Source organism: Lathamus discolor, chromosome 20, assembly GCF_037157495.1.
Source record: "Lathamus discolor isolate bLatDis1 chromosome 20, bLatDis1.hap1, whole genome shotgun sequence".
NCBI lineage: Eukaryota > Metazoa > Chordata > Aves > Psittaciformes > Psittacidae > Lathamus > Lathamus discolor.
The window spans coordinates 5,314,657-5,330,330 of NC_088903.1; the positions used below are offsets into that span (position 1 = coordinate 5,314,657).

General features: G+C 45.9%; 1 long non-coding RNA gene across 10 annotated transcripts; it reads right to left on the bottom strand.

The window, feature by feature from the left end:
- Window positions 1-352: 352 nt before the first annotated feature.
- On the bottom strand, window positions 353-14,351 carry LOC136024104 (uncharacterized). Of its 10 annotated transcripts, none has more exons than XR_010616747.1 (7): window positions 13,267-14,351; window positions 12,473-12,553; window positions 11,786-11,884; window positions 10,312-10,397; window positions 6,999-10,200; window positions 5,717-5,924; window positions 353-2,240 (listed from the first exon to the last, which is right to left on the bottom strand). It is a non-coding gene; the product is annotated as an uncharacterized LOC136024104 (long non-coding RNA). The 10 variants fall into 10 exon arrangements; XR_010616746.1 differs by having other exon boundaries at window positions 12,473-12,620; XR_010616745.1 differs by having other exon boundaries at window positions 12,473-12,624.
- Window positions 14,352-15,674: the final 1,323 nt, after the last annotated feature.

Below are 15,674 nucleotides of genomic sequence, written 5' to 3' on the forward strand. Positions count from 1 at the left end.
TCCCTGCCTACACGTGTGGTCAGGACCCTGCGGACTCAGCTCCTGCCGACACCAGCCCTGAGCCTTTTCCAGTCGTTTTCCCTAAAAACCTAGGGAATTCCTTGTATTTTCTGCTCACCGCTGCGGTCCAGGCGAGCTGCGCCGCAAAGCCGCGGAGCTGGTGCCGCGGCCAGGTCTTTGTAGGCTTTTATTTTAACTTCTTTTGCACCAAACCCCTTCTTAACTCGGTGCTGGATCAGCTCATCCCGGCCTTGAGCCGTTCCCCTCCAAGGAATCCTCGCCCGGTACTTGCTGGTTTTCCCGGTGCTCGGGACACGGCGCTTCCCGCAGGGGACCCCACGGCACACAGAGATACAGTAATTACACCCCTCGTCCATAATAATTAATATGTGATACGTAATTATATTAATGAAGACCCAATTGTACTCAAGACCAGATACCCATTTGAGAGCTTCCCTGAAAGGTTTAAGTATCTGAAGTGCATTTATCAATGTTATATTAAGAAGTGTCTGAATAAATATGAACATAAATAATGTAGTATCGTTAATACTGATACAGTAACAACTGTATTGATAAGTATCGTGCTATTATTGGATTATACATATTATAATATGAATGCATTCTATGTATAATACTACTCAGTAACAAAACATCCCCCCAGCGATCTTTTTATCCCATTCCTGCACCCGCATACGAATACAGAGATACACAGGAGCATGTGGAGAGGCGCAGCCGGGGCAGCCCCACGTTTTACCCAGGTCCCAAATACACATTGCCCTGTTGTGGTTCAGACGGCAAACGGGAAAAGCTTCTTTCTGCTCCTTAGTTTATTAGGACGAGCAAGCCCAAAGAAGCAGGACGCAAAACGTGAGTGCTGAAATAACGCCGTGGACGGAGAAGTAATCCTAAAATTGGTTGAGACTTTTTGAAAACTTAATGTTTCTTTTTTAGCAAATTACCCAATTCACAAGGCAGGGTTGGGGGGGGGGGAAAGGAGGTTTTCTCTTCTTTCCTCTCCGTAATATTCCAGTGGTCCCTCGGTTTTCAGCTGTCCCGGGATGGTTTTTCCTCCCCCAGGCTTTGGGGGTGCGCAGCAGGGGCTGCCACCTCTCTCCTCGGTGGGGGACAAAGGGGTCGAGCTCCCACCCCCGAAGGCAACTGCTTTGTTCTACATGAATTATCCGGGTTACTGAAGATGAGCCCAAGCTGACCGTGTCCTCAGGGTGCCCCAGAAGGTGCCCATGCAGCCATTAACACGAGGTTGGTTTGGGAACGGCTTGGCCGGGGCCACCTCCACGGCTGAATCGTGGGTTACTTTGGTTTCATTTTCTTCTCTTTTTCTTCTTTCCGTCAACCAGGGGTCAGATCCTCGCTGCCGCTTGGAAAAACTCCAATCTTTCCCCTTTGAATCATTCCTATCCTGACAAAGCATTCACAGAAATGGAATATTGCCTCTTTCAGCAACCTTTTCCCAGCCCGATTTATACCTTTTCACATCCTAATTTCCAGGCAATCTCTAGAGCTTCTTGTCCTCCCTCAGGGAGAATTAATTTTCCTTCTTAAATATCAATCAGGATGTAAAAAATTAATGGCAGCACAAACATCAATTACAAAATAAAATGGTCATGGTGTTAGGAAAGTCTTATGCAAACTAGACATCGTTTCTACCATTTCCTTCTCTCTGCACCTAAGTTATCCAAGTTATTCCCACTAACATTGCTCTTACCCGGAAACACTTCTCCTGTCTCTTCAGTCGAGGTACCTATGTGCTGTCTGCAGTTCTCTACAGATCACGATTCCTCGCTGCTGATCAATGTAGTTGAGGAATAACTCACATTTCCAAAGGGGAAAAAAGCTTCACAGTGGCGGGGGTACTCACTGCTGCACTAGAAAGTCCTTCAAGAAGCACTTTTAGTCATTCCCTTTGACAAACATGCTTTCCACACCGTCCAGACCAGCTTGCTGGTAGCACAAGAGGCAGACGTGTGCACACACGTGCACACCCACACAGCAGGAGCCTGTACCTGTCCACTCATTCTCTTCCCATTCCCAAGATAATCTTGACTTTTCATTACCTGTACCCACATTCACGTGGAGAGGCAGCTCTGGGCTCTCCCTCCTTGCACAGCCTGTACATCACATCGCAGCACTTCCCGAGCACCCGTCTGACAGATGCTTCATAGTTTATGTTGCCTTTCCACTGTCGTTATGTACAACTTCTCCCGCTGACTTGTCACGTTCTGTAAGACATCAGGCAGTGCCAGATTGGTTTGATGAATGCCAGGACCAATAAATGCTGCTGGCTGGTCCTTGGTGGCTGTGAGCGATGTTACCACCCAGGTGACTCAATGGGATCCTTTATTTCTGTGCCCAAGCCCCAGTGGTTAGAAGCAGGGGGTGTGCCATTGCCATCAGTGGCTTCATATTTTCCATTCATTACTCAACACGTGTCAGAAACTATTGTTGTTGCTTAAGAGATTAAGAAGTAACCATTGTTTTCTCATGGCTGTAAGCATCCCTTCCCTTGAGCTTCCCCTTTTACACTGCTCGTAGAGAAGACATTTTCCACAGACCAAAAGGGCTGGGATCTTCTCTAAAGGTAGAGGGGGTTTATCATGGATGTTGTAAGAAAACTGCATTGGATCCCCCTGATCCCTACACTTCCTGGGGATAACAACCCAGGGATTTTAGACCTCTTTAGGCTCTGCTGCATGGAAGGGAATCTAGAACAATTTGAGCAGGAAGGAGTCAGAGCACTCCACAAGCTACGTCCCTCCCTGTCTCTGCTGGAATATAAATCTTCAGATATATGTTGTAATGAAAGAAACCACCCCTTATGCACTGGAACTAATTAGATCCCAATCACATGTTCCCAACAGAGGGGATGTGCCTTGGGAGCAGCACAGCTCCCCCATGCACTCCAGCAGAGACTTGCACCTTCCTACACTGGCCGGTAGCTGGAATTACAGGCCGCGGGGAGATGCTGAGCATGTCTTTTGGCTCCTGACCTGAGTTAAGCCTCTGTTATTCTGGTTTTGCTCCTGTTGTTACTTGTAGTGAAGCTGGGATCTCACATTTCCATTGGCTACATGGGGATATATCCCGGGAGCCCTGCGCTTATCCTGCGGCAGGTTGCCCACAGCGCTTGTGCTGGACTGCAAGCTTGTGGCTACAATAAAGCTGATGTGGGGTAGAGGAGGAGTAAAGTCATCAGCTTAGCTTGGGCAGAACTGTTCTCCAAGAAAGGGGCTCTTGGATCATAACCCAAAAGGACCCAAACACCTCCAATGCACCATTTCTTCTGGGAAAGCAGGAAATATGGAAGCTGAGGCTTGTTGTACCACTAGTTCTTCAGATGGAGCTATCAGAGGACAGATATCATCTACATCAGCTAAAAAGCAATCTGAACAGAAACCGATGCAATTTCCACGTGCAGATAAACCCTTTAATCTCATTTTGCATAATTGTATTGTTGCAAAGGGATTATGCACTATTGAAAGTACAGATATCCTCACACCTCCATCATTCCTCAGAGCCTTTAGCTGACAGTATTGCTGTATATAATAATTATAGCTCGTGATCATCTTACTTTGCCCAGCTGTTATTGATACAACTCATCAGCCAGACGTTGTTCTGAAAACATACTACTAATAAATGCCACTGGAACCTGCGTGCATACAAAATACGACAGAGTGAAAAATAATAAACCTGCTACAGTGACTGAGCAGAACAAAGCAACAGTCGCAGAGAGCGAGACCTGAAAGCCTCCGAGGCAGAGACATTTACTGCAATTGCTTCCAAAATACCACAGTTCCAAGGAGGCAGAACAAAGGAGGTTTGGGTTATCCCAGCAAGGAGCCAATTTATACCAGAGAAATCAAGGAGATGGTGCTTGATATTCTTACACAATAGTGTATCTTGGCTGTATTTGCTGTTCATGCCTCCCCAGCTCAAGTGGCACCAGAGGAGGGGTGAGAACATCTCTGTTTTATAACAGATGAAGCCACCAGCCTGTTCTTGCGAAGAGCATCCCCACAGAAACACCCTTTTCCTGGCTTTCCTGTCGTTTCTCTTAGCAAGCTCCCATTTCACAGGAGTTAAAATGACAAAATGGCATCAGGTTCCTTCTTTTGCCAATCTGACTTCCAAGTGGGAAGCTTGAGAAGCCCACACCGTCCTGCTCTCCCCCTGGATGAGCAGCAGGGAAGTGGCACAGGTACAAGTGCAGGTACTGTAAAATATTTCTTCCCAGCCAAATGAAGTGAGGATGGCTGAACCTATACTTGCCCTTAGCTGAAGGGCAGTGTCAACCCTTCATTTTCTTTTTGATTAACCCTCAGATTAAGTAATTTAAAGGGAAGGAAAGTGATTCTGCTGAATGACACTAATTTCAGTCTGATTCATTTTACAGTGTTGTAAAAACAATTATGTGCCTGGCACCCTCCAGAACATTGAGCACTGTTCAATAACCACCAGCTCTACTGAGATGAAACTGATACAGCTTGTTAGAGCATAAACTGATTGAAAATGTGCTTTGCAGCCAGACCAAGCGGACAGTGGCTTATATTGGTTTTTGGCAGTGGGAGCTTGGTTGGTTTTCCTCAACTGAAATAAAAGGGTGCTGTTGCTGTAGTCACTTTGGATCAGATTTTTAAAGGAGTCTCATTTTCATTTGGCAATTTAGTTGGATTAATCTGATTTTTCAGCAGGATTAACAATCTGTGGGATTAGGTGTTAGGGGCTTTCAAAGCACTAAACCTCTGTTAATAGTTTGGGACAGATTTTTAAGTATTTGGCAATGATGCAGAAGCCAGAACTGACCTACTGCCATTTAAGCTGTTAAATAAAAGGTGCATTCCCAGTGCAGCTGCTCCCAAGGATAACCCATTCTGTCCTAACTCCCTGGTTAGGGCCACACACAGAGCATTGAAGAACTTTCAAAACCTGAAACTTACTGCTTTGCTTTGCTGTTTCGTGACTACAGGTACAAATCCAGCCATTTTAATACCTAAACTATACCACAATTAAACCCCCAAAAGGAAAGCATTAGCTCTGTATCCTTTTCCTTTTCCACATTGCCACAGGACAATGTAGAACTGTACAGCTCAGCAGCTTCCTTTTGGAGACATAGATTCTCTTTTATTGCAATTCTGCTATTGAAATAGATGATGTAGAAAAATAATAGCTCAATGAAATTCACTTTTCAGAATTAAAAGGCAAGAGGTGATGGATGGCTTGAATATATCTGACAGCACCATGGAGGTTCACTGTCCACTCAGAGATGGTCAGAACAAGGCTGTAAAAAGGGATGGTATGGGGTCTCACGCTTTGTCCAAGAGCCAGTAAGACCTGAAGGCCCTAAAGGTTGGCTTTGATGTTGGTTCTAAGCCTGTGCCGTGAACAGCTGGAGCAGGAGCCAAAACCAAGCTGCCAAAATGATCTACCCCATATTGGAGAGAAGAAGGTTCTGTTCCTTGGTCTGTGGGTTACAGAGGAAGTTCCAGAGAAGTCCAGTGGCACAGATTATCATCTGTGCTGACTAGCAACAAGCTTGGTGCCTCAGTTCCCCTGTCCACAGTACTGCTGCTATAACCATACTCACCCAGTCCATAATGATGTTTTGTACGGTGTTTCTAACATGCCACACTTAATTTCTCTGTGTATGTTTGGTTCCAGAAATGAGGGATGAAGGACATAAGAAAGAGGTACTACTTGCCTTGACTGCTGCCCCTCAGCCTTTCATTATTGTGCTGCATGGGTGCTTCTCCTTTCTCCTCAATTATTCTTCCAGTATTTAGGTCTGTGGAAAACCTGGAATTTCTCCCTCCATCTGCAAGCAGATCTCCTTTCAGCTCAGAGATCCCTCTGCCTTCCACTCTGTGGCTATCACGCAGCAACGAGTCTCTGCACTGAGAACCCAGACCCTGGGAAAAGAGCAAGGAGGCAATTCCTGATCCCTCCCCAGACTCAAATCATTCTCTCACTGCGGCCTGATTAACTGCATGTCAGGTTAGTTTCCAGTGATGTACACTGTACTGTATTTTTAATAGGAAAAGTCTTGGAGCAGGTATCTTAGTTTTTACCAAAACTTCTATTAAAATCTATGAAAAGATTAATGTTTTATTGATGTCCTGCATTGAGGGTACCTTCCTTAACACAGACACATCTGTCTCAGAAGGGGAAATAGCTTATATCAGGAGCTGATTCAAAATCAGATTGATGGCATGGATTGAATTCATCCTTGGTGCAACATGCTGAGGTCAGGGAAACAAAGAGCATCAGCTTAGTATGTAACAAAACTGGCTACTGTTAAAAATGAGCTAAATTCGGTGAGGGTGAGACACTTGCTACCTTCTAATTTGTTTCATGTTGCTGTTGTGCTGGGGCAGAGCTTTTCTTCCCTTCCTCAGTTGCCCATCTTCCTGCAGTGACTGCCCCCTCTGCCCTTCACTGATAGAGTAGTGGCTGTAGCACATCTGGAAAGTGCTTTTGTTGAAAATAACAAAACAGCAGCACTTTCCTAATGTAATTCCATAGGTGAAGTCCAAACTATGACTGCTGAACACTGAACCAGCACAGTTAACACTGGTAAGGTCTGGACACAAGGATAAAGATCAGGCAGAATGAGGAACTGAACTGTCTTTGTACTATTGCTGGGAGAGAAAACCTGAAGCAACAGCCTCAGATACTGCAGTTTTTGAGGTAGATGCTCTGAGTCCCTACTGGAGAGGGACAGTGACTCCTTAACTACAATTTTGTTAACATATGGTATATAAATGTACATTTTTTGAAATGGAGCTTGAAAAAGAAACCACCTAATTCAATGAAGCAACTTGTCAGACACATAGAGTCTTTTTGCCTCTAATCAGATGAAAACTAGGCCAAGGAAGGGCATATCTGTGCATAGCTGAGAGTTCTTTTAACAGGGTTAAGTGCAAAATTAATGACTCTCAATGGAGCGATATAAACAAGGAGCTCTGCCAAGCCCCCAGACTTACAAGATCACAGTTGGTGTTCCTCTTTTCAGCCTCTTCCTTTCAGTCCTTTACTCTTCAAGAGCCTGAGAAGCAAGACTTTGCTATACCACAGTTATAGATTTCTATTTCTGCTCTTTACAGTCTTATGGAGAGTCATAAATGTACAGGTTTGTTTTACATATATCTTGCCTTGTGAAGAGAAAATGTTCAAGATGCAGTGCCAGCACTCAGCTGGTCAGCTGAGGTTCAGTACAGAGAACTTTTGCCCACTGTAAGGTAGCAGAACAGATACCTGCTTTGGAAGCACACTGAAACCTTCCAATGGAAGAAAGTCCACCCTTCTCCACAAGCCTGTGATGCTCCTCCCACAGATGCTGTTAAACCTGTGCTTGGGACTGCAGAACAACTTGGCAAACAGATTCTGAAAATCATCTGCTTGGCAGTAGATTTATCCTGGATTGTCTCCAGTAACAACATGATGTCCAAAGCATAAGCTAGGACCTTCCTTGTCAAGGTTTTCCCTTCTATCAAGTCAATGTATCATTTCTGAGACAGTTATCATAAGCTGAATATTGCTGATTAATCATCTAGCACACAAAGCCAATCGATCCCCCTCTTTGCAGTGCTCAATCCTTCATTCCTAAATCACTTTAAAATTCAAATTAGGACTCTTGCTCTTTCAATGTTTTGCCTTTACATCTATAAATGCGATATTGAGGATAAAATGCTGAGTCAGAGGAAGAAAAAAAATCACCTGGTGACTAACTCACATCTCTCCTTAGTACAGGGGGAAGTCAAATCTCTCAAGTGATGGGGCCCACTGAAAGGCCCCATTTTTCACTGAGTGTGACTTGCTCCTGGCTGGTTAGCAGCTACTATTTGTAGAATACTTCTGGAAGGTGAGAGGTCTTGGACAGACAGATATTACCACCTAGTTCATCCTCTTTTGTCTTCACATTTATTTGTATCTTCCAGTGTTTATAACTTAAGACGCATTGTGTTTCTTTGCATCAAGTAACTAGGATGCTGCTGCCATAAGCTATTTAATATTTTCATAAGGAGAACAAGTTTTTAGAGGGCTGGAATTGAAAAAACAGGAAAAATACTGTGAATCTAGTCCCTTGAGTGCTTTCTACTTGCTAATTTGACTCTCTGATCTGTTGCAGGGTGATGACCACATACTGCATGATCTCTTGGGTAATTTCAAGCACCCAAACTTGCTGAGAGTTGAACTGTGTTTGCATTGTAGGGCTCCAGGAAATGCTACAGGAGGAACTGTGAGCCCAATTTATCCCTTTGCATGGAATCTTTTGCAGAAAGCAGAGCCCACTAATGGGGCTCTGTGTCTGGCCCCGCTGCCTTTGTTACTAAGGCTGCTAAGAAACAACTGAGAGAGACCTTCCTCAAAGATCCCTCACTTACCTGCCTCAAAGGGCATATAAACTGAATTGCTACACAACTGCATGTATTGAACACAGTCTGGATGGTGTATTAGGAAGTTAAATAAACCTTACAGAGATGTGTGAAGCAAGGTCAGGGGATGCACTAGGTTTGATCCCAGCATCTAAGGTCGGAGGTAACACAGGAAATCCTGAGTTTTCCTTCTGGTTTTAACATGATTTGTGTCAAAAACAAGTCACTTAAGCTGGAAAAATGGTCTTTTTCTCTGCTTGTTCTTGTTAGAGTGGTGCCAGTACTTTTTGTATATACTGCAAAGAGGGAAACAAGTAACACAGGTTGAAATTACAGCCTCAAGTTGAATGCAGAATTGATACAAAGCTTGTATGTGCTGGGAGTAGTAGAGGAGGAACTGGTATTAACTCGCTGCGCTCTGAGAAACACAGTCTGCCCCTTCCGCTACCAAGTAACTCCCACCGAGGGTGATGGATAACTCCAAAATGCGTCTGTGTGCACGGAACTGGAACGAGGTGGCTGCCAAAGCGAGGACTCCTGCAGGCAGCGCTCCCCGCCCGTGTCCGGCAGCACAATCACCGTTTCTCACCGATTCGGTGTAGTCTGTCCCCCTCTGCCGGCCACCCACCAGCCGCCTAGCTCCGGGAACCCTGTCGAGAGCCAGAACACAAAAGTGGTGGTTAAAAAAGAGCCTGATGACAGCAATCCGCAGGCTGAAAAACCCCCTCAACAGACCAGTTTATCCATGACCATGCTGCAGGATCGAGGAGAGATTTATCAGGGTCCTCAAGCAACTGGGGCTTGGATTTGTGATTCAGGATAATATCAAACCTGCATATTTCAAAGTGAGCACTACCCTGGTGTAATGGGGGAGCAGATGTGATTGTTATGTTTCATAATAGCATGTGCTGTTATCCCCAGTTTGATAACAACATCTGCTATAAGCAGCCACATCTGGCTGGTATCACAGCCACATCTCTGCTCACAGCTGGTTCAGGGTGTCCTGGAAAGGGAGGAATACTGGAGCCTTTGATAACAAATCTAACTGAACTGGTGTATTTCCACCCTAATATTGCAACAGGCCAATCTGCCTACAGCTTCTTTATATCATTATAACTGTGTTCATGCCTGGAAACTCCTATTGCTCAATTACTGCATTAGAGCAATCTCATTTCCTAGCATGAGAAAGGATTTAGGAAGCAAAGTGTAAAGAAAAAAACATATAGAAACATAGAATTGCTTAGGTTGAAAAAGCCTTTTAAGATCAAGTCCAATTATTAACCTAGCACTGCCAAGGCCACCACTAACCCATGTCCCCAAGCCCTTCAGGGATGGTGACTCCACCTCTGCCCTGGGCAGCCTGTTCCTGCACTTGGCTCACGGATCATCTCATAAGAGTTGTTGCCTTGCACAATCACAGCGCTACAGCTCGTTTATTTACAAGAAAATAAGATAGAAGGAATACTGCAAGAGAAATGCTTGCCATGGGAAAATATGTGTCTAAGTAAACTACTGTAAAACTGCCTATCACAGCTGACAAAGACAACAAATACAGTGAGGACGTAGGGTTACAGCATGTGAGCTAAGATTACATGCAAAGTTTGAAGAGTGGTAACATCTTGTTAGACCAATCAGTGTCCTTAGGAAGAGCAGGCAAGCATTTAATCTCAAAACAAAAACTGAAATGCGTGCTGCTGAGCTGGAACACAAACTTCCCTCTGTGGAGTTTCCTTCCCAGTTTTGGTGTCCAGCTCTGTTTCTCATCCGAGTTTCTTCTGCTGATTTATTCAACAACAAGACAGGCAGTTCTCTGGGGAAACACAAAGAAATGCTCTGAAATACATTGAGCCTATGAAGATGTACAAGAAAAGGTAAATACTACCCCCTCTGGGAGTAGCTCAGAAATGTTCTCTCCTTTTACCTCTTACTTCCAATGTCTTTTTCTCTGGCAGAATTAACTCTGTTCTTGTTAATGGAATAATTTGTCAGATGCATGCATACATTACCCTGTAAATGAATGAACAAGATGCAGGGTTAGAAAAGTATTAGCCTCCTCCCTTCTTCTCTACATGATCCTGGTCACACTGCCTAATGTACAAAGCATCTTAATTAAGCACAGAAGATTTAATGGCACTAAATATGATCAGCCCTATACTGATCCCATTACTTTAAAGAACCCAATAAATGAGGCTCAACAGTTTCAATTTCACTTCACTGCAATCTCATCAGCATTCCAATTCCATCACTTCTGAGAAATCAGCAGTTTCAATGGAAGATAACCCTCTTTCCCAGTCAGGCCCCATTCTACAACCACTTATCAGGAGAGCTAATTCTGTGTTGAAATGATTCAGAACTGCATACCAGAACCTTTGCCAACCACCAGCTAAACCACCACTTCTTTTCAGAGAGAAGTAAACCAAAATATCTTCGCACTTAGGCCTTTTCCCCTTCCAAGATTTCTCTTCCTTATAACAATCTTTTTGCCACAATAATGCTTCACAAAAAATACTACCAGACTAGTACATAAAGTTAATTAGGTATGTATTTATAGAAGTACTAACTGTGCCAAAACTTGTATGCAGCACTGATCTGGATAATATAACACATGGTGCATTCTACTAGAGAATCTGCTCAAATATTTCACGCATAATTGTATTTATGGCACTCAGATACTACAAAGATGAATGACTGGTATTTATGAAGTGCTTAGGGATTCTCGAGAGAAAGATGCTTTGGACAGTGGAACCATTAGGATTTCTCTCTATTTCTGGTTGCTGTGTATTGAACTGTCATTAACTTCTGCTAATAGGCTTGTTTACTTACCAAGCTATTGTGCAAAAGGTCAGAGGATGCTGAAGTAGCAAAATGTGGAAGGCCCTCATTATAGACAAACATCCTTAGAGGGTCGCAGGATGTCACCAGCACATAAATCCCCAGATCAAACTTAGGTCTACCAAGAATAAAAGGCTGGGAAAGAGAATATGAAGCCAATCTGCTTCTAAACTTGCTTGAAACACATGAACAACACTGGCAACTCATTAATAGCTATTGCAAAGGTGACAAGCCTAGCCAAAGTCCCTGCTGAACTCCTTTCTATGCCAGATCTACTTCTGCCACAGTTTTATCTGGTGCTGAGCTGGGAAAGATACTGTAAATGTCTCTTTCTGGGGTGTGTATCCCTAACACTGATCAAACAAGAGCTTGGGTCTGCACTACACCAAGTAGTGACAGGTTCTCCACTTCATTTAAGGCCGTAGCTGGTCTCTGTACAGCTCAGTGAGTGTTTGAAGTTCACTTCAAGTGTAAATGTTTGAAGAAATGAAACATTAACAACAGAAAAGGAGCCTGTGGGCCAGTTCGCCCAATATCCCACTGAAGAGGACCTCATTTCCTACCTTTCTTTTCTTCAAGCCAGAGGCTCCAAGCGTCATCCCTTCCACCTCTTCTGTTTTTTCAGTCATTCATAGACTTTCATTCTTTCCTAGGAACATTCCCTAAAAAATAACAATGAGGTCAAATGCAAAGTCAAACAAATTTAGCCCGTAAAATGCAGTGTGTCCAAAGGTCAACAATAAACCAAAGTAAATCATGGATTTACTCCTCAAATTATTGGAAATCCAAGCAACTGGAAGCTTATTGAAGTTTTTATATTAGACTTCATTAGGGATGTTACTTAAAAGTGTCAATCAAAACCACTTTGGCGAGACTCTTGTTTGGAACAGGACAATAAGGCTTAATGGGACTCATGAAAAATGAGTATCTTTTAAGTGCTTATTCACTGATGAGGGATAAAGTTTTCCTTCTTCCATTCATTCATCCTGAATGCCCTGAATTCTTGTCAAGGTGATCCTGTCTCAAAATATTACAAGTCATTTCTGAACACGAGTTTACAGAATAACATGTAAAGTAGGCATTTTTCTTTTGTCAGCAATGAATTCTTTTGACAGCGATGAATCTGAAGCAAATGACCAGTGAATGCTATTTCTGGCTGAGTGACCACATCAGGGCAAGGCTAAACTGGATATTAAAGCACCAGCTCAGTGACAAAGCAGCGATCTTGAAACGAGGAATGGGGGGATTACCCTTGAGATGTAGAGCTGGCAGATCACATCCTGCCCAGGCTTCATGTCCTTCTCAGCTTGGGTGGTGAAGATGTCTGTGCCCTGACAGGCAGAGGCCAGTTTACAGAGACAAGTCTTGTGTTTCCTTGATCAGTTACTGGGCTACAAACTGTCTTAACGACAAGGAGGGAAATGGCACAGAGGGGCACTACAATAGTTTAACAGCAAACGGAATATTGTAAGAATATTATAAGATTAATTTCCTTCAGTCCTCTGCACTTAGAAAAGCTTTAAATGATAACTGCTTTTTTTCCTCTGATTTCTTTTCCAGCACTAACTTCAACCAGAGAAAACTATTTGCTTTCCTCTAGCCCAGAAGATTAATCTTTGCCTAGAATTCAGAAGAGGCTTTTAAGATGCTGCAAGTTGGCCCCTTTGGGCATGCAAATCATAGAATTTGAATCTAACAGGCAAAAAATAATCGTGCCAAGAAGAAAGTCAGGCTTTAAAAGAAGGGCTCAGTCTGCAGGAAGACACCAAGAAAGAAGATGGATTCTTTCAGGAAGAGCTTTACCACTCTGCTTCTGTTTCTAGTCAGCAAATACTTCCTATAGGTCTCACTGCTTCCAGGAAAGTGTCTGATTTTCCAGGGAAAGAAGTCCAGGGAGAAAACTAAAATGGCCATAAATAAATATTTGCTTGTTCCTATTTGATTCCAAAAGAACACTAAAGGGATCATCACACCCATACAGCCCACTCATAAGCACTTGATTATTTCCCATTGCCACTAACCGATTCATTGATGCTGTACTCACTCTGTTCACTCCTGTCTCGTGCTCCTCAGAAGCTCACAGCTCCATGTACTGCATTGCAGAGCAACAGCAGTTTAAGAGAAGGAAGCGTTGTAATTTCCAAGTCTCCATTTGGGCTCAGAGGGAGACGTGGAATCGCCATTCCATTAGGCCTTGGCCATCAATTGCTCCCTGGATGGATTATTTACAAACTGCCGGCTGTAGATGATAATCTGGACAATTAGTCACAACAGACCACCACATAAACCCAGGAGTGCTTACTGTTTCAGAAGCTTCACAGCAGCTAGAAATAACTGCGAGAACAAACAGATCCATTGATAGCTCTGAGTGGTGGAAAACAACGATTCCTGGAGCGCAGCTCTGAATAATGCTTTATTTGGATTGGAGCCACTTGAGCTTTGCTTCGCGTTCCTCTCTCAAGGCACGAATCCAGGAAACACTGGCAAGAGCTCACAGGCACATTAAGTTTTGACTTCTTGCCTAACTCCACTCACTATGAAATACGTCTGATGATCACAAGCTACTGCTTCACAGAGATTAAACATGAGGGCTAGCACACACTCGCAAAGAGCAAGTGTTACAACAACAAGGGGACACGCTCCAGGGCCAGCAAAGCAGTGCTCTGGCTAAGGGCCGGTTGCATACACTGCATCAGCGGAGGAACCCCAGGCCGGGCAGCCCACGTGTGGCCACCAAACCTTCTGATTTCAAACAACTCAAGCGAGAGCTGAAGCGACGCCGCGGCCCCTGCACGAGGACACGTCTCTTTTAGGCATTCGGGCACCAGCTCCACCACAATTCCTTCGGCTTTCCCCATCCAAGGGACAGCAGGAACGGCCCGTGCTGTGCCGGGAGCAGACCGCACCAACCTGCCGGACCCACCAAGGCTTCTCCCTGCGCTCAGCACACGGGGCTCGGCAGGAGCCGCCATCTCCCCCCCAACCACAGACACACAACGAGGGGAGCCCGCACCCCGCCGGGCCGGGGTGCACCCGCACGAGGCGGAGGCACCGGCAGGGACGGGCGGCGGAGGCGACGACCGGAGCATATCCCGCTGCGGGCAAGCGGCTGACGGGAGCACACCTCATCCAACCCCGCCCTCTGATTGGGCAAAGCGATCTCTTAAGCCCCGCCCCTCTATTAATATCTTGACGCTCCATTGGGCCAAGAGGCCTGAAGAGTCTCTGATTGGGTAACAGCAGCAAAGGAGGAGGGAGTTGTTGCTACGGCAACAGGAGGACGCGTCGGTGTCACGCGCGTGCGCTGCAGTTGCGCATACGCGTGCCCGCGCTGCCGCGCCTCCTTTCCCGCCCCCGAATTAACGGCCGCGCCCCGGCAGGGGGGGCGTGGCCTGGTTTGAACGGCCCCAGCCAATCACAGCTGCGAGGACGGGGTGATTTGCATATTCATGAAGGCTGCGCTAGGGCACCTGGGAGGCGACTCTGGGGCGCTCTGAGGGGAGGTGGGGCTCGGTGCTGGACCCGCGGCCCCACCGCAGGGGTCTCGGTGCCCATCCGCAGCGGGCCCGTGTGGGGCCGGGCAGCACCAGGCTGGGGTTTGGGGGCAGCGGGAGAGAGGAGCGAGACCCAGAGCAGAGCTTTTGGTAGAGCCGAATGGGATCCCCCAGCAGCCATGGCAGCTCCCCGTCAGGATTCCGTTTGAGGCAGCAGCCCCTTGTTGTGAGGCCGGTGAGAGCTTAGAGCAGCTCCAGTGCCTGAAGGGGCTGCAGGGAACCTGGAGAGGGGCTTGGGACAAGGGCCTGTAGGGACAGGCCAAGGGGAATGGCTTGAACCTGCCCGAGGGGAGACTGAGATGAGCTCTTAGGCAGAAGCTCTTCCCTGTGAGGGTGCTGAGGCGCTGGCACAGGGTGCCCAGAGAAGCTGTGGCTGCCCCATCCCTGGCAGTGCTCAAGGCCAGGTTGGACACAGGGGCTTGGAGCAAGCTGCTCCAGTGGAAGGGGTCCCTGCCCGTGGCAGGGGTTGGAGCTGGAGCAGCTTTAAGGTCCCTTCATCCCAACCCATTCCAGGATTCCATGCCCATGTGCGGCCGGCTGCCCGTGCCCCTCGAGCTCTGGGGCTAACAGCAACAGCCTTGTCTTAAACCTGTACAACATCACAACGCTGATCCAACCTGGGTAATAACACGAGGAAATGACCAGCTCTGCGAAGCTGAAATGAGCCTCCCAGGTCTGCGGGTGCTGCTGACACAATGGGCAGCGCCATTTACATCCAGGATCCGCAACACTTGTAGGGATTCAGTTCCTGCTGCCATGGAAACAGACCGCGGCGGCGAGCAATGGAGCAGGTTGGTGGAAGCTAATTGTTCCACACACACACAAAAGCTTGGATCCCCTTTGCTTTCTGTGATCGGGGGTCCTTTAAAGTAACCTGCTCCATTCCCATGGCAGCCAG